This window comes from Rhinolophus sinicus, chromosome 8, assembly GCF_057876585.1.
Source record: "Rhinolophus sinicus isolate RSI-liver-muscle chromosome 8, RSI-T2T, whole genome shotgun sequence".
NCBI classification, from domain to species: Eukaryota; Metazoa; Chordata; class Mammalia; order Chiroptera; family Rhinolophidae; genus Rhinolophus; species Rhinolophus sinicus.
The window spans coordinates 10,778,968-10,798,415 of NC_142508.1; the positions used below are offsets into that span (position 1 = coordinate 10,778,968).

A 19,448-nucleotide genomic window follows, 5' to 3' on the forward strand; every position below is an offset into this window, starting at 1 on the left:
ATAGAATATTTGAGAAATCATTGGTCTGGTTCTTTGTCTTCAAGGAGTTGAGTGCCAGTCAGACATAGCATCATTTCTTCTCTTCCAAAAAGTTTTTGAGAGTGGTGTATGAGTTTTTGCTGCATAACAAATTGGTGACTTAAAACATACAACCATTTATTGAGCCTATAATTCTATGGACCAGCAATTTGAAAGTGGCTCGGATGGATAGTACTTCTGCTGATCTCAGCTGGGCTCACTCATGAGTCTGTGGCCAGTTGTCGGTCAGCTAGAACTCTCTACTTCTGGAGGATGGCTGGCAATTAGCCAGAGTGAAAGAGGAAGTGAGTGGGTGGGGCTGCTGGACCTCAGGTCTCTCATCATCCAACAGGCTAGCCATGGCTTGTACACACAGCAGCTCAAGTTTCCAAGAGGGAGATGGGAAGTGCCAGACGTCTGAGACAGGTTCTGTCCAGTTCCAGAACTTGGACAGTATCACGTCCACCATATTCTGTTGGCCAGGGCAACTCAAAGGCCATTCCAGAACCTGTGAGCAGACACATAGAGAACACCTCTTAATGGGAGAAGCTGCACAGTACTGACATTTTTGCAATCTTCGCAGATAAGGACCATGCAATTCTCATTGATAAGTCAATTCTAGTTCCTCGGAGTTAATAGATTCTTTGTCAAATCTACCATAGTATCTTCTGCTTTTATTTTCATCCTTCCCCTCCTCCCATAAAAGAGATGCTTAAGTTATTCCTTCCCTCATATTGTGGCCAGAGCTCGAGTTTGTAAAGTGCTGGCACCAGAGATTGACCCTGACCCGACTAGTCCTTCCTTGAATTTCATCCCTGACCAGATCCACTCACCCATATCTAAGCAGTGGCCAGACAGAGTAGGGACGTGTCAGCTGGATGACCTCGCTGGAGGCTGCTCAGGTGGCCTTGGCTCAAGAGCAGCTTTTTCGTTGTCCTGATGCAGGGGTTTGGGGGAAAGAGCCACTGCACTTACTTAACTGGACCTCCTGGAACATTCAGACATTGCATGGCGGCATATGCTAAGCAGAGAAGTTTGTTCCTTAAATAAAATTATTTTGAACTCTTTTTAATCCATCAGATGGTCTCAAGCTGCTGGGTTTGTTTGAGGCACTAGGGATTTAAATTCTGATCATTTTGAGGGAGTGGAAATTCTAGTTATTTTCCCAGACACCAGATTTGAGATCTCGGTGGTTGGTCTCTAAGTGCCCAGCTCAGTGAGGTTCTTTTTTAACGTGAGTACTCTTCTGACTTGTTCGTCTGTTAGCCCTAGTTTGCCTTGTATGCCCAGGGTAACGCCAACTCCCTGAATTGTCTTCTGGCCTATCTGTTCTAAAGTCAACTTGATTCCTGCTGGCCCCAGGGAATTGCATGAACAAGGAAGGAAGAGGAAGGGTCAGGGAGCTGCTTGCTTCCCTCAGTGACACTGGAGCTTAGGTACAGTGAGGACGTGGATTTAGGAGAAAATTAGGAAGTGATTGATTCAGTTTAACAGCTCCTCAAGATGTCAGTGGGTCAGGCCTGGCAGAGAACTTGCTAAACACGGTGCCTCTACCATCTGGGAGGAGATGCTATAATCATATACATTATAATTATAATGTGTTATAATCATTATGCCACTCTGTGTTACAGTAAACATTAGTCCGAGCTCATGTGAAGTGTTTTTGCGTATTGATCAATTAACACCTTGGCATAGCAAAGAGATAAAAGTCCCTGCATTGACCACTCTTCTTGTGAAGCAGGTAAACTGAATAGCGGGAGTAGGAATTATTTGGATTAGTAAAATACTCTCCACTTCCCAAAAATGAAGAAAAATCATCCATCTTCTCTTGAGTTTAAGAGTTTTTATTAGTTGAAAAAATGGCTTGTTTAGGTTGCAGGTGCTGTATTTTTTTTTTTCTGGTGGGAGGTATTCAGGGCTGCATTGAGATTTCAGTGTGAAGGGTAACCTGGAGTTGTGGAACGAGGCGGCCCTGGGGACGGTCAGGACGGGGCAGAGATAAGGCAGGCAAAGCATGTCTGTTGATTTATCCAGCGTGTAGCTGGCTTCTGCCATGTCTCGGCGCGTGTTAAATCCTGTGGTCACATCCCCGAAGAGCAGGAAATAGGCAGTTAAATACTCACAATGTAAATGATAAAGGCAGTGAGAGAAGTAATGTCAGGGGCTCTGGGCTCACTTGGGGTGCACGGTAGCATGACTTTCTGGGTGAGTGGGAAAAAGGCTGGGCTACCAAGTAGGAGTTTTCCAGGTGGAGAAGGAGGGAAATGGATTCTGGGCTGCAGCAAAGGACGCTTGTGTCTGAAGGCAGGGAGGTGTGATGAGTACTGTATATTTGGGAAAATCCATAACATCTTGTTGGGCTAGACTAGAACGGGGGCTGTGTGTGTGGAGACGCAGGAAGAAAGGACGACAAAACATTTTGAGAATTTCAATGTACATTAGGGGTGATATTGGATTAAATTCACACACACTATTATGAGAAAGTCCTGTACTTTGCAACATGAAACATTCTTCATCTCCAGAAGCAGCTCTTCAACAACTGGGTTAATTGAATTTTGCCACTTTCCTGCAAGCAGCCGACTCCTTTTCCTAGAAAAAGGTGAGCAGATTCAGCTAGTCTTGAGGAGTGTTGCTTCCCCTGTTTGAATGTCTAACTTTTCAGGTGAAGCGTTTTGCTGTAAGTGCTGACCACAACATTCAGAACCTGGATTGTGAAATACAAATTAAAATAACTATCATCGCTGTTTCAGTATGGCGTTTCTGGGCTTTGGCTTCTCAGAAAAGATTCAACTCGGCCCTCTGATGGATTGTCAGCACCCCAAAGGTGGAAAATGTAGGGTGAAATGGCAGTCGGAAGGGGCTGAAGTGGGCTTGAGAGAGCTGTTTTGATTTGGAGGAAATTTGAAAAATGTTTTGTAAAAAAATGTTTCAAGCATATTGAAATTGTTCCCTACGAGTTATATCTTATTCACATCACTCAATCAGTGCTTTTAAATTTGATTTACACCCTTACTTATAAAGAGGGAAAAGCTGTTTGTAAGTAATTATAAGGCCTTTTGAGTCTTTTCTGATTTGAAGGTTTACATTCCTGAGGTGAATTGACTGGTCTTGCCATCAAGCACACAGTATCTGTTAGCACTTGATGGCAGCAAAATCTGAGTCCTGGAATCAAGTATTTAGTTAGTGTCTTAAACATCAAGTTAGGAATGGGTTTAAGTGGATTGAAAGGGACCCAGTGAGAGAGAAATTTTACTTGTAATGAGGAAGCCTTCAGATTTGAATCCCCAGAGATGTTCCGTGTGTAGCCTTGGGGAAGTTAGTTCTTCAGTCTTTCTGAGCTTCAGTTTTTTCCACCTTCATATACTACCTGCCTCTTTGACTGGGGTTCTAGTTTTATCTGTAACATTTCAGTTCTTTTTTGAAAATCTGAGGCCAACAAAGCAGGTTTACATTGTAAGAGTCTGGGCGTTGAGCTTCAGGGGTATCTGTTAAATTATTTTCTGCATTATTCTTTATTTCAAATTTTTTTCCAAATTAGAGCAAAGTTTTAATCCCAGCTTGTTACAACATGCCAGGGGCTTTCACGCAAATTTCTAGGCTCAGAGTATTCTGGAACCTGATGTATATTTTGGCTCAAGGTGCTAAAGGGGATGATGAGTGAGGTGGTAATCCTGAAGAGCGAATCATAAAATCGCTGTTGTCACATGTCTCTTGTGGCTCTTAGCAAACGAGGATGCCACTTGCTTCAATCCCTCAGGCCTTTGCTGCTTGCTTCTGAGAGGAAATGTCCGTGAACGCCTGCATTTTCCATGCCTGTTTGATGGCCTCTTACTCTACAAAAATGGAAAATTGGCAAGGGTTTCTAACAATGGAGTGGGAGGATATGGCCTAACCACTTGGAAAAGGCTCGCCTGGTGGGAAGTGGAAGTCAGGAAAGTAATTGATTTATTTCTGCCATTGATTATGTGCCTCTAGCTGTTGGTGAACATGGAGTGGCTAGGTCAGAGGAATGCTGTGCTGGAGAGTTTTCTTTGTTGTTCAACAAGAAGCCAGACTCCCAGTGGAGGGAGCAGGGTGGGGAGGCTCTGACATCACCAACGCGGGCTCACTGCAGTTTAGAGCAGGGACACTCGGAGCAGGGCCTCCTGCATTGGGTTCTCCATGACTGAGAGTGTTGAATGACTAAGTACACCTGGCTTAGGCAATGTCTGCTGTTTCCTTTCTCCTCCTTTGGAGGTTGAACAATTGTCCTGGTTTGCTTGGAATGGAGGAGTTTTTCGAGACGCAGGACTTTGGTGCTACAAAGTCTGGGCCAACTGGGGCAGTTGGTCACCCTCCCTTCTAGCCCCTCTGCCTGTGTCTTCTGTCTCTTGCCTCCTCTCACTGCCACGCAATACAGTGAGTACCCCCAAATCCTTTGATAATGGTTCCGGATGAACTCGGCACATGGTGCACCAGGGGAGGTTGGCAAAAGGAAATGATAGCGTTGCTCCTTAAGTAGTTCAGACCTAAGTATGACTGTCTTTGTAGAGTGTGATGCCACCCTGCCATGCCCCCGATAATTTCTTTGCAGCGTGTTTCCTTTTGCTGAGTGTTTATGAAAATAGAAAGCTGAAGCCATTGCACTTAGAGGCACGAGGCACCTCTGAGAGGACCGGAAGCCACAGCCCCCTCCTGGTTCCACTTCTGCTTCCCCTGGGAGCTACCTACTGTTCTTACCTGGAGGAGCAGGTGTAGTTGTAAACTGTGGATGTGTTCCTTGATTGATTACTCGTCTTTTCAGGAAAAATAATAATATACAAGTGGACTAAAATTAAGTAAATGCTAAAGTCCTGTATTTTTGTTCCTAGTGTTCGTTAAATGCTATGGGTCATTTCACAATTTTAGTTGTCATTGTCAATGTAAGAAACCTCCAGACCTATAGAGAATTTTGAAGCTTATTTGAGCCCAAACTGCTGACAATTGCCAAGAAGCAAGGTCTCACATGCTCCAGAGAATGATGGTTTTGAAGTTTCTTTAATGCACTTGGAAGTAAGGAGGGAACTACGGACTTTCTCACTTTCTTTTCTTGCTTTCTGGGAGAAAGCAAGGCGGGATTGGATTACAGGAGAGTTCACAAGATTATGTGCGCTCTTGAAGGTGGTTATACCTTTGAGAGGTATTACTTCTGGCATTTAAAAGGCGTGTTTAACGTAGACACACAAGCACAATGGACAGGGCTGGCTTAAAAATCTTTCACTAAAGAAGTTATACCAGTGAGGAATTTGTGATCAGATCGCCCTGTGAGGTTACTTTCCGTGGAGCCCATTTTTCAGCCACATCATTTTAGTTCTCCCTCATGCATAAGTAGAACAAATCCGACTTGTATCTCAAGGTCAAAGGGCAGAATTCTAGTTATGCTTGTGGAACTTCAGAATCCCAGACAGAAGCCCGTGCAGGGAGCCCTTCAAGATTTCGATCTTCTCTCCATTAAGAGTGACTGGATTTTTTTCTCCTTATGCTTCGTCAAGAAAGTTCCATTTATTCCTCCATGTTTGCTGCTCACAACCCCTTGCTTCTTTTTCCTCCTGGCTGAGTTACACGACTGTGTGATATTACTGGGCTGTGTGAAAAGTCATGATTATATCAAGCGTCAAGCAGTTGCCTAGAAACCATCATGAAAACAGGATTAGGTAAGGCATTTTTTCTATATTACAGCTGCTTTCTGATTAAAACGTGATATTAGAAATAACTCAGTGTGTACCTCTTCTTGGTCTTAAAACACATACAAGTGAAAAAAGAATTTTTCAACAGAGATAAAATAATTTCTCTGTAGTCACATTTCAAGATGGTCCTCACCAGCCCAAACCTCCGTGCCTCCACAGCACCCCGCCCACACCTCCCTTTTGGGAGGGTCATGTGTAAGGGATTGTTGGCCCTTTTTAAAGAATGTTAACGTAAATCAACAGCAAATCTCAGACACGATTATTCATCCATCAGTCCCTCGGACCTCAGCCAGACTGGAGTATGTGGAGAAAAGTTAGACGGCTGTTGCAGTAATTTGGTCATGAAGAAGGAATGTGTTATGTGGAGTTGAAATTAATCAGCTAAGTGATAAGCAGATTTTTCAACAAAACACCACGAGGGGCTCATCCCACTTTAAATCAACTGCAGTGAGTTCCAGAGAACTAGATCTCTAACTCTGAGCCCTGTTGTCTCCCAGGAATAGATCAGGATGGAGTCATTGGGAAGTATGCACGTGACTGACGAATTCTGAAACTCCTCCCGGGATAAGATAGATGGGTAAATAAATGATGATGGCTGGTGTGGGGTCAAAGGAGAACAAGGAATCAGGAAAACCTAAGAGTCGGTATGTCAGCAAATGTTTACTGACTATTTCGGCCTTTCAGGTGTGTTGGTGGGTGGGGTGGGGTGAGGTGGCTGTGGAACAATGAGCAAGATGGACAGAGCCTGTAAGGGGGCAGAGGCCAAGCAATGAAAGCTGGAGCCGGTAAATAAATAAGATAATTTCAGATAATGGTAAATGCCAGGAAGATGATAAAACAGGGCATGTGACTGTAGTTGGAGGTGTAGGCGTTTCTGGGGTGACCTTTGAGGTGAGGGGTTGAGATTCTGAGGGCCTGGGAGTGCTGTCAAACCAGCCGTGGGGAAGTAGGGAAGGAGGCTGAGTATCTATCTGACAGCGATAGTAGAAATCAAAACAGGAGGAGAACTTTCAGTGTTGGATGATAAATCAGAGCCACATTGGAAAGCTCATTCTCAAGTTTCTCAGAAAAATGAATCAAACCTCACTAGTTCCCCCCCAGGGTTTTAATGATGTTAGGATGGTTGCCTAACGCAGCATTAGTCAGAGTTGACAATAAGGACTTACGTATTTTTCTCCCAGTTGTTAATGGTAGGCGTTATTTTGCATATAAAATTTTATTTTTAAACCATGGCAAGAGCACATTACCTAAGTTGGAGAAACAAGAACACTCTTCCTCGTTTCCATGAACCTAGAGACTCTACTGTCTATTTAGTATATTCCTTCCCTGTCTTTTTCATGTATATCGTTTTAGATAGTTAATAGGGAGCCCTTTCATTGCATAGCAGATTTTTGCCCACACACACTTCCTCAAATGCATATTTCGTACTCACACATTTTAATGACTAAGTGTAGTCCATTCTGTGTTTGGAGGTAGTGCTGTTCTATAAAGCCTCTGTGAACACTGAATGAACGAACACTGAATCACCTCCCCTCGGGACCTGGGTTCCTGTGAGCTTCTGGTCACAACATTTTAATCAACCAATCCGTTCATATTCTTGTTTTATGTGTGTTTCTGCTTAAAGACACCTTAGTGAATATATGTGTTTGTCCATTCACATTGAACTCATGCCCTCTTCACTGTCGCTCATGCCTGAACGAAGCTCACCTCACCCACGTATTTTCTCCATAGGGGGCTCCACAGTTTTCTTGGGCCTAGAACACTAGTCTGCACTTCAGCGCTATGCTTGGGGGTCACTTGAAGCAGCAAAATCACCAACACAAAGAGCAAAAATGTGAAAAATGTTGGCACCAAATGGACCATGAAAAGGACACTTGTTTACAGGATGAAAACTGAAACAGAAGGCAGAGAGGGTCGCCTTGTCCAACCTCGGCTGGGAATGTGCGCTTCAGGAAACTCAGATTTTTGTCGCTCTGCGCATATTTTCAGATGACTGTGAAAACGCCATAAGTATTGATTTGTGGGTTACTGATAAATTGTAGCAAGTAGGCGAAGTTGCACATAGCGAGTCTGCATATAACGAGAATTGGCTATTGTATTGCTCTTCTCCTGACTGGCTTTGCCATGATTAACTGAACCAGAAATGGCTCACGTTGGAACGGTACACAGACACGCTTCTATTCTGGGGTTGGTGGAGCCACCACAATTCCTCTGCACTCCCTCCCCAAACAAACCAAGTCCTGAGAAAAGCACTACAGGAGATAGCTCAGAAGCAAGAAGGAGGTGATGCGTCTCGTACGGGGCAATGTTAATAATTCCACTTACTATTGTTGCCCTGTAGTACAAGCTGAAGTCAGGGGGTGTGAGACCTCCAGCTTTGTTCTTTTTTCTTAGGATTGCTTTGGCTATTCGGGTCCTTTGTGGTTCCATACAAATCTGATGATTTTTTGTTCTATTTCTTTATAAAATGCCATTGGGATTTTGATGGGGATTGCATTAAATCTGTATATTGCTTTGGGTAATATGGCCATTTTAACTATGTTGATTCTTCCAACCCATGAGCAGGGAATATCTTTCCATTTCTTTGTGTTTTCAATTTCTGTTAAAAATGGCGTATAGTTTTCAGTGTGTAGGTCTTTCACATCCTTGGTTAAGTTTATTCCTAGGTATTTTATTCTTTTTGTTGCAATTGCAAAAGGGATTGTTTTTCTTTTTTTTTTTTTTCTGAGATTTCATTGTTAGTATATAGGAATGTTGTGGAGTTTTGTACATTGATTTTGTAGTTGGCAACTATACTGTATTCATTTATTGTTTCTAATAGCTTTTTGGCGGAGTCTTTAGGGTTTTCTATATATAGCATTGTGCCATCTGCAAAAAGTGACAATTTAATTTCTTCATTCCCAATTCGGATGCCTTTTATTTTTTTCTCTTGTCTGATTGCTCTGGCTAGGACTTCCAATACTATGTTGAAAAGCAGTGGTGACAGGGGACAACCCTCTCTTGTTCCTGAACTTAGAGCAAAGGGCTTCAGTTTTTCACCATTGATTATGATATTAGCTGAGGGTATCATATACAACCAAGGTGTCCTTCGATAGATGATTGGACAAAGAAGATGTGGTATATGTACACAATGGAATACTATTCTGCCATAAGAAAAGATGAAATCGTGCCATTTGCGACAACATGGATGGGTCTTGAGATTATTATGTTAAGCGAAATAAATCAGAAAAAGTCGAGAACCATATGATTTCACTGATATGTGGGATATAAAACTGAAAGCAACAAAGGAACAAGACAAACAAATAAAGAAACAAAAACTCATAGACAATAATTTAGTGGTTACCAGGGGGCAAGGGGGGGAAGGGGTGGTAGATGAGGGTAAACAGGATCAAATATATGGTGATGGAAAGAGAACTGACTCTGGGTGGTGAACACACAATGTGATATATAGATGATGTATTACAGAATTGTACATTTGACACCTATGTAACTTTACTAACCATCATCACCTCAGTAAATTTTAATTAAAAAAAAATTCCTCTTACATTTATGAGGGCTTCAGCATTTGCCAAGTTCTTTGATGTGGTCTGTGTGATCAGATCTCTACAATGACCTAGTGAGGGAGATGGAATTATTACCTTTATTTTACCAGAAAAAGACCCACATATGAATTGATGGTAAGCATACCTGACCTTACCTGTCTTTCTGAAATGCCTGTCAGGCATTTTGCTCCTAACAGAGGCCCGGCGAGTGAGTGTTGGTCCTTTCTTTGACCAGAGCCTGCTTGGTGAGAATAGATGTCTCCTTGGAAAGTGCAGTACCTCTCATGTGGCCCACATGCGTGACAACATTCACCCACATTTTCACCATGAAGGATTGGGAGGCATACGGTGTAGCGGAAAGAAAGTGGCTTTCACAGTCAGAGAAACTGATTTGGTTTGCGGGCTCTGTCCCTTCCTTAGCTGTGCAACTTTGGCCACATTCTAGAACTTCTCTGAGCTTGCATTTTTTTTCATTGGTAAACGGGGATGATAATATTACTTGATTCATGCATTTGTTGTGAAGGTTTAATGAAATAATGAAATAATATATTTAGCCACTTTCTTCATCATACCTCTGATCCTGAGAACTATGTTGATAAGGAGCTTGTCAGTAGATTCTTAGAGAAAACCAATAAGTAATCTTGTCGGTGACTTTTGTTTCCTAGCAACTCTGCCTGGAGATTACCACCTTCCAATAGCACCGTTTTCAAATAAACGGTGTGCGTTGGATTCTGCATCAATGAGTGTCTAAGCTAATGCCACTCTTTAGTTTTAATCTTTCATAACACATTATTTTCCCCTAGGGAAGAAACATAAATGTTTCAAAATAAGCATCAATGAAGGCTCCCTTGGGTTTGTTCCCTCCTAATCTTGATCAGGATGTGGACAAGTTTTATATAATTGCTAACTGTTGAATGAAGTGGTGGAAGATCCTGGCTAAATATCACAGCCCAGGGCAAACAAGTGGAGTGGCAGAGGCTAGTGTAACACTGGTGCCCACTTTATTGATGGGAAAGTGAAATCGAAGGCAGTGACTTGTACAATAAGATCCCCAAACTAGATAAAACCTTCCCAAGCAGCCAACCTTGGAATTACTAGACTTGGGAGGCATATAAAACGATTGCTTTTCTCCTGATAATTTTGCAACTCAATGAGAATATGTGGGTCCTTTATAAATGGTTTTGCGATTCAGTTTATAGCTATACAACACAGCGTCTGGCATGTTCTTTTTTAAACATCTGTGTGACATTAGCAGATGAAACCCAACTGCTCAAGGGCTCTTAAAATGTCACCGTAAACCTCACAGTGGCAGAGGTGATGGGGGTCAGTAATCTGAATGCTAAACTCCAGGTCCAAGTGACTGTTTCTTTCTGAACTTTGATAGCTGGTATCTGCCTGAGAGAAAACAACATTTGTTTTTGCTGGCTTTGCCTTTGAGATTGCTCTGAGCCCAGTGACCTCTGGACGCTGATAGGAGCTGTAGACGCATTTCTCAACTAGCTAGAGGGGTTCTTTCATGTATAACTTGTTTGGGCTTTTCCCTATTCTTGTGTAAAAATGTCCCTTTATATTTCCGATGACTTACGCACAGCCATCCTTAACAAAACTGACAGGGACAGTTTCCGGTGTTCATGGCTGGTTTTCATGGTCATCACTAGAGCTGCTTATTTGATATGTTGTGCAGCTCACAGAACAACGGGAACAAAATGTATTGGAAATGTCTTTTAGGAGCTTGTGGTCTAAGATACATGGATGGGGATGGCCAAACTTATTTTCATGAGGCTATTTTCAGTCAAACACTAATACTCATGCCTGTGGATTCAATAGGAAAATGGAAACTTGGGACTGCTCATGTTGAACATAGCACACATTCGAATAGCCAAGAGGACTCTTTCAGAGGTTAATATTTACCTCTACTGATGCACATTGACCGAGATGCATCAGTATTCCATTTCCTTCTGTTACTTGCAGTGGATATCTGCAAGTCAACCATCTGATCGTGAGAAGTCAATAGGGAGAGGGAACTTCCATTCCATTTATTTTCGTCCAACTTTATAGAGTATATTTACAGGAGATAGAGAAGGTGCAGGTAAGTGTTGGTTCCCCCAATGGGGCTCCCTTGGTTACCAGCTAAGTGAAGCTTAGGCACTAGCTGAGAAAAATAGGTGGCCCATGAATCGAGTTTTGGAATAATATACCAATACTATATAATATTAACATAAAATATAATAATAATGAATATTGTGATATATAGTATAATACTAATATTAATAAAATAATATAGTACCAGCCTTAATAATGGACTAGTAAGCATGTTTTAGGCAGTCCTGGTAGGTCTTCAGATGCATGGCAGTATCTCTGTCTCTAGAATTCAGCCGAGTTGCCTGACACATAGTGAATTCTTAATATATCTTAGGTGAATCAAAGCCCAAGAGATCAGTGAACAAGAGCAAGACGCAGGAGCACAGAGGGCTAGACACAGTGAGTGAAGCAAAAGCGTTGTCTTGTAAGGTCCCCAGTATGAGGCCTAGGAGAGGAATTGTTGGGAATCAGACGTGGAAGTGGCTTGTTCATGCTGCTAGAAACCAGAGCGGGAGGACCTGGGAGGGAGACTCCAGAGCTAGGAAGGTGCCAACTCAAGCGCAAGTTGTGCCAGAGGGACCCTGGCACAGTGTAAGCCTCGTGCACAGACAGGGCTGGGAAGGAAGCGGATATGGACATCAGTAGTCCAGGGCCCACGCCTGCCAAGCTAGGCTGTGACTAGCCTTTAGTTAAGTTAGAAAGGTGTCCTATGGAAATGTATCTACTCCTTTCATTCCAAAATTCTTCCTCCTTGTTCCTCTTAGTTTTCATGTAAAAATTTCCTTAAAAAAAATCAACTTGATCTTGGCCAGACTATCAGGAAAAAGAGATTTCTCCAAACCTCGATCTGTGCTCTGGGAGGCCAGCTATGGAGTCACAGCTGCCATCTTAGCTTCGTTTCCCAGGCGTGCACAGAGGGAGGTGAGACAAAACCCAAGGTTTAAGAAACAGGTGGAGTGCCTCAGGCAAATAGGGGATAGGAAGAGGTTGGTAGAGCTGCACTTCCCCATTTGAGGCTGACTAAAAGGCCCAGAGTCTCCACCCCTACGTTTATCCTCAGGATTTATTTTTTCCTACATGAATATCCTCAGAGAGGGGACAAAAAGAGTGCGGGTGAGGGAACGGACAGGTCTGTGGCCCGTTGGTGGGTACATTCGTTTTCTGTTGCTATGTAATAAAGTACCACAAACTTAGTGGCTTAAAACAACAACATATATTATCTCAGTTTGCCTAGGTCGGGAGTCTGGGCACAGCTTAGCTGGGTCCTCTGCTCAGGGTCTCACTTAGCAAGCTGTGTCAGGTGTCAGCTGGGATGGCAGTCTCCACCGAGCCAAGCATCTTCTTTCAGAATTCTTGGCAGAATTCATTTTCTGGCATCTGTAGAACTCTTGGCCTGTTTCTTCTAGGCTAGGAGGATACTTCTAGATCTTTGAAAGGGCTTACCTTCTTAGGTCACACCCACTCAGGATAATCTCCCTTTTGATCAACTCAAAGTCAATTGAAATGGGACCTCAATTACAGCTGCAAAATTGCCTTCATCATAACAGACCCTGGAACTCACAGCGCCATCCGTCATCGGGACAGACCACACTCACAGGGGTCTTCCAGGGTATGTCCACCAGGGAGCAGGAATCTTAGGGTCACCTCAGAATTGAGCCTACTGTAGTGGGTAGAGAGAGTGAGCGGCCCGTGTGTGTCTATTCTCTCCATTAGCAGACTGTAATTTGTGAAGGGGGCGAGGGGATTGAAGTGTAGGAACAAAGGTATTATTTTAGGTATTTAAGGCTGGTGGCCCCGAGTCATGAGAGAACAGAAACCACAACTAAATACAATCCATGGTTAAAAGCTTAATTGTAGTGGTCAAGGGTGGAAATTTTGATTTCTAAAAATAAAAGTGTTACTAATCGATAGTTGTTGGGAGATGTGTCAGGGCCCATCCTGGGAAGGAGAGGGTGAATAAAGAGGAGCTGGTTTCCAGCGATTTCACTTCTACTGTGTATAAAGTTCCTGACGACTGAACTTCGACTGTGTGTAAAGTTCCTGATGTTTTCGAAGACAGACCCTGCATGTATGTCCACTTGTAGGTTGCCCTGCTTTTTGCAGGAAGGCCCTGTTGACGTGGGTCCTAATTGCTCTCAACATGAAGGACAAAAATGAGAGAGGTAATTTCTGTCCATTTAACATTTAAAGAAGTGTTAGGGGGAAAATAAGGTATTATTGTCCTGGAGAGTGGTCTGTCTTTTAAGCCTGCACCTGCCAATGAGTTATTATTATTTTTTTAGTCAGGAATGAGATATAGACTATCCATCTTCCGGGCAGAAAATGCTGTCCCTGCTCAACTACCCTCACTGTTCTTTGTTCCCCGAGGACTATTTAAACCAGATCTCACTTAATTTGATTAAATGGAGTCTGGTTTTTTTTTTTTTTTTAAATAAAGCTTTCCCCTCTCATTATAAACCTGTAGGTTTTCACTGTAGAAAATATAGGTAAGAAGAATTAAAAAAACACATCTGTTACACTCTGCAGCAGTGCTGTCAATTTTTTGCCAGATATTCGTCCATCCATTTCTCCATTATAGCATTTGTTGACAGTTCTCTACTTTATAATTGGAAATATAGGGAATTCAGTTTTTGTATATTTTCACTTTGGTCTATAATGAATGTGAACATTTTATGGTAATATATAGTGAACATAGACTATCGAATGGCTTTTTACTATAGCGTTTTTAATAGCTACTTCCTTACATATGCCATAATTTATTGAAACAATTTTATATGGGCTATTTCAAGTTTCAGGTAGCTAGATAGATGATAGTGATCGAGTCAGGGTCATCCACTTTCGGTCAGTACCTTTTTTCTTAGTGGTGTGGTCCTGTTGTTTTCACCCGGTGCTCACTTCATTTCTCTTTATTTGTTAGGTGCTTTAACGTCGTCGGTACAGTGCTTGCTGCTTGGACAGGCAAAACTTGTGTTTTGTATTTACTTTTCCCCTGGTCTGTTCCCAAGGCTACGTGTAGGGTTCTTAAATACCTTTTTTGTGAGCAAGAAGCCCTAACAAACAAACCACTTTGTTGAGACTGGAGTATTAGCACTGGCACAATTTACTAATTTTACGGCGCGTTACAGACATCACGAGTCAGCGAGGCCGTCCAGCTGCACCTTCGTTCCACACACAGACTCTGTGTACGGCTTTGTGAGTGGCTGTTTTTCTTCCCCTTTCCCTTCTAAATGGGCTGCTGGTGGCAAAAATCTGTTTAAACAAAAGTGAGGAAAGGATCAGTTTATTAGAAGCCCAGGCTTTAAAAGTTAGTTCGAGGGTTAACCTATTAGAAACCTGAACTTTGCAGATGTTGAAATATTATAATCGGTGGGGAAAGGGGTCCTCAGTTATTGGTGGGTCATTAGGCGGTGCTGGGAATACAATTCAATGATCCAGACAGTCATCAAGAGAAGTTTTTTGACACAGTACCGCGTTGCACATGAATAATGAAAACAGATCCATGGGAAGAACCTGAGTTAACGTACAGATTTCTCATGATCTAGCTGTCTACATACTGAAAGTTTGCTTCTTTTGCTTTTTTCTGGAAACATATGGTAGCACTCTAGGGAGGGGAGGCTAACCAGCATTTTGTACTCGGCTCTGTGCTTGGCAGGACAATCCCAATCAATGAAGAATCTTTTTACTTAAAATATCAGCGTGGTCTGATTGGGACCCTCTAAGCACTTCAGAGCTTTTTGGTTTCTTCTAGGGAATGGAGCAGAAAACATGAACGTATGGCCATGAATTTTTCTGGTGCTTCCTAGAATTGTCTAGTCCCCTTTCTCTCTCCCCCTTTTCTCATAGACGTTCTCCATAGCTAAGGCTAAAAGGGTACTGTCAGGGGGAAAGTAGAGCAGCACTTTTGAAGTCCAGATTTCTCTCCATCTAGACTTGGCCTGCAAAAGTTGAGTCATTTTTTCTGACAAAAGCCTGTATGTTTGTTTGTCTCATAGACCAGCTGTTCAAAGGCGGAAATCAGCCTGTACTATCCAGCTGTTAGCTCAGCCACCCCCAGGGGAGCTAGTTCTCTGCCAAAGGAGTCTCAGAAAAGGCCAGAATGAGGGAGTTGCAGGGAACACTGACTCAGGCTTAAGATTTGTTTTCAGGCTGTTGCAGTCCCTTAGGTGACAGGAAGCAGAGGCTGCCTACATGTAACTGGTCTTAGAATGTCAGAGCTACAGGGGCTCCCCCCGGAAACCAGCTGGTCCTACTCTTTTATTTTATAGTCTAAGAAAAGAGACTCAGAAGTTAAAATGACTTGCCCAAGGTCCCAGAGCCAGGTTGTGACAGACCTAGGTCTAAATCCAAACCTTTTGATTGTAAATAGAGCAATGTTTCTACAACACCAGTAGATATATTGACTTCTTATATTATTTATTAATGAAGCTTTGCTGACTTTCTTTCCAAAATACTCCCCCACCCCCACCAAGACATTGCATCATTGTCACATTTAAACCTATGTAATTTCAGAGACCATTGGCTTTATGGGTAATGGAAAAGAATCCTTTACGGCCAGAAGGCAAATGCTCCCTATTCATGATGCAGTAAACAGTTATCTATTGCTGCCCAATCATGAAAAAAATGTAGAAGCATTGTTCCCCATTGTTTTCTGGGAGGCAAGTACTCAAGCTGTTTGGGAGCAAGTTTTCACGTGTGGAGTTTGCACGCGTCTCCCAGAGGGACTGGGAGTCTGTTCAGTTCGCTCATTGTCGTAACAGCTGTGAAATCACTAGCTTTCACTTAGGATCTTCCTGAGGAAGAAGATTATGGTCCCTTTTCTTTTCACCTCTTTATATATTCTTCAACCCCCCCAAGTTCCACTGAAGGCAAAGGGCAGGGCTGTCGCCAGGTGGCAGGGACTCTCCTGGTGGCAGAAGCTCCTGTAGAAGAATACCTTTTGGAGCTCCTGGACTCCGTATCCAGAGCAAGACTTGAGAAGCCCCCGGTGGGAAAGATCTGGCTGGGCTGCCACATAGAATCGGGGTCCGGGATCCTTGAGCATGTCCTGGACTTTCTTCCACAACCAAGTTGCTCATTTTTCTCCCTTTCTGCTGGGGCACTGTCACGGTCTCTCCGATGATCTCATCTTTCCGGTTTCCTTGGGGGTTTCTAGGCCTTTTTTTTTTTTTTTTTGGTCAGGAGTACCACTAAAGTGGGAACATGATAATCTGGTTTGGCCGTGACCACTTCTCTTATAAAACTTTGAATGAGAAGTTTACCTACAAATTATAATAGCTGGTTAACACAGAAGGGGGGGTGAAGACACACATGGGTGTGATAGAGTGTTGCTGATGGTCTGCGAGGACTTGCAGGGGAGAGGAGATGTGTCTGAGGCTGAAGAGATGGGCCTGGTTTTCCAAGGGGGAAAAGGGAGATTTTTCGGTTATGAGTGGGTGAACTGAACATGGAACTTCTTGCTAAGCAAATAGGCAAATTAGAAACTTGTGTGAGATCCCGAAGGATAAATGGTATTTAATGAGCCTCATAATTTTGTATAGTGTTACTATGCTGTTAGGTCAGAGAAATGCTTAATAATTTGCCCCAATTTCAGCAAGGCATGTAGTAATAACAACGATAAAACAGCTAACATGTATTGAGCTCTTAGTGAAAAGAACTGTTCCAAGTGAATAGAGAAACATCAAATTTTGCTCCGTTTTTGGCAGGGAGGGTTAATATCTCTTAACTTTGTCTTCTTCATTTAAAGTAGAATTTGCCTCTCTAGCCTCTTTGTTTGCAGTAATGGGACTGGAGTGAATGACTCAGTTTGGAGCAGTCAGTGTGGGCTCACAGAGAGCTAACCAGTGGTTTTTCACTCCTTGCTGTCTCAAGATATCCTATCCTGACCAGGCTGTTGAGCTCCTGGATTCTAGTAGCATTTGGAGACAAAAGAGGGTTTGCTGCGTCAGCTGGTTGGGTTTTGTAAAAGGAAGGAACACGCAGGAGCAGACAGCCAACGGGTGTCATACTCCCAACATTTACTAACTGGCTATTCAAGATGGAAGGAAGAAACACCTAACTATGAAGTAGCTTTCACGTTTACACTTCGCTAATGGTTCTCAGCCCACTTTCATTTACCATAGTACCATGTTAGATCTGGATCAGACTATCTGTGCATTCATTTTACCTTCTCGATGAGTTTGAAAGGCAGATTCTGGTTTTCGTCATTCCAGATGGAGTAGAGAGTGTGAGTGATTTGCCCAAGGTTACTGCCAATAATTACAGAGCTAATGAAGGATATATATCTCTGGCTCGTGACTCTAGTACATAAAGCACTCCTTCAGACAGTTCAGATGGTGTGTTTCAGCAGGCCAGCCTTCCAGAGGGGTGGAGCATGAGCTTGAGGTCTGACAGAGCAAAAGGCTAAGTGGCCTTAAGCCAGAACCTGCCTGGGCCTCCCGGTTTGGCAACCTGTGGGATTCCTGTTGCTCTTATCTCACCTGTGGGATCCCTGTTGCTGTTATCTCAGGGTGAAAGGGTGCCTTCTGGCAGTGAGTCACTCCCTGTGCATTTAAACAACAAGGCAGACAGTGCCTGCCAGTTCTGAAGTACTTTCTCTTTTCCCCAGTGTGTTACTCTAGGGATGAGATTATCTCAGTAATTCTGACGACATACCTGGCTCATAAATAAAGGATAGGTTTCAAGGGAGTTGGCCATTCTCTTTCCTGGAAACTTTATGGCTCCTTTAATTTTTTACACCTCACATGTTGGGCAATGGGCCTTGACCCAGATACAGGAGTGTCCCGTTGCAAAACATATGTCCTATTCAGAGAATTCCACGGAGGATGTTATCCGTTTGGTGATCCTTATGTTTAGTCACCATCTTTTTTATTGCAGAATCTACAGTGCAAACAGGTTAGCCCTCAATTCTTTGGTTTCATGTGCTATCCTGGGTCTTGGTTTTCCCAAATTAGAATGACCAGGTAGGCTCAGCATTTCTTCAAGCTTCATCAGTCTGTGAATGGGAGCCTGTTATCATCATCAGAAGTTTTTCTGGAATGGCAAACTATCAGATTTTAGTTATTTAAGGGTATGACCCAAGAGAGTATAAACAATGACTCTTAGCTTATGCTTTCCTTGAAGAACATGAGGGAATGCCCTAGGTGTTTCCTGGGTGTTTCTCCCTTAATCTCATAACTGATTCGTTTGCATAGAATGAAACAAGGAATTTTTTTTTCCACATCAAATGTTAAGCTAAGAACTGCTGTAGACCATTCAGGATTGGATTGCATTTGGAGAAAATACTTCGTTGCTTGTTTGAATGATGAAAGATTACATAGTTTAAAAGGAGTCAACATTGGTACATCTCCCTTGAAGCAAATATCATATGTAAAAATTCATATTTATATAAATAAATTAAGGGTGACTCTTTTTACAACAAACATACCCTACCAATGCATTTATAATAGAATTCCTTTAAATAGGCACGCACAATGCCATTGCAATTTGATTAACCTATTTTGCATACTTCTTTTACAAAGAAAGGCACATATGGATACCACAAAGCAAAGTATATGTTTTGGAACAGGGCTCTTGAAAAAACAGTTTCTGCTACTGCTGGTGACATTTCAGTAAAGTAAATATCACTTTAAGAAAACAAAAAACAAAACCCAACCCAACCTCTCCCGCAACCTCTTGTGTAATGAGTTCCAAGGCTCAGCTCCAGATTTATTCTGAGAAATATGTAATGTACCTAAATTTTTATAACAGAGAAAACTTGGGTTCCCTTGAACTTTCATTATAATTGGGTTTGACTTGTGAGCCATTTTATTTCTTGTGCCTTTGACAAAGCTGCCTTTTTTCCTCCTGGTGGGCATGCGGCCATTTTTTTGTGGGGTATGTACACAGGACACATACTCAGGGCACATACCAGGTGCAAGAACCCCTCAGGTCTCAGGTAGCTCTCCTTGAAGGCGACCTGCTGGGAGGAGAGGAAAGAGCACCTCCTCCCTCCTTCCTCCGTCTTCCTCCCTCCTCCTTCCTCCCTCCTCCACAATACAGGCAAGCTGTGTTTTGCTGGAGGGAAACCTTGGTTTCTAAAGTGAACTTGAGGCCTGTACTTTAA

At 42.7% G+C, this 19,448-nt stretch overlaps 1 protein-coding gene across 4 annotated transcripts in view; it reads left to right on the plus strand.

The window, feature by feature from the left end:
* CREB3L2 (cAMP responsive element binding protein 3 like 2) overlaps positions 1-19,448 on the plus strand; it is a 205,512-nt gene that overhangs the window by 134,976 nt on the left and 51,088 nt on the right. Inside the window, exon 1 of one of the 4 annotated variants that reach the window (XM_019750577.3) lies at positions 11,335-11,354. The exons of 2 other annotated variants lie outside the window; for them this stretch is intronic. The gene's annotated coding sequence lies outside the window, so the exon portion shown is untranslated. Of the gene's footprint in view, positions 1-11,334; positions 11,355-14,416; positions 14,540-19,448 lie in introns of those variants that run through there. One more of the 4 variants, XM_019750565.3, reaches the window with a different exon arrangement.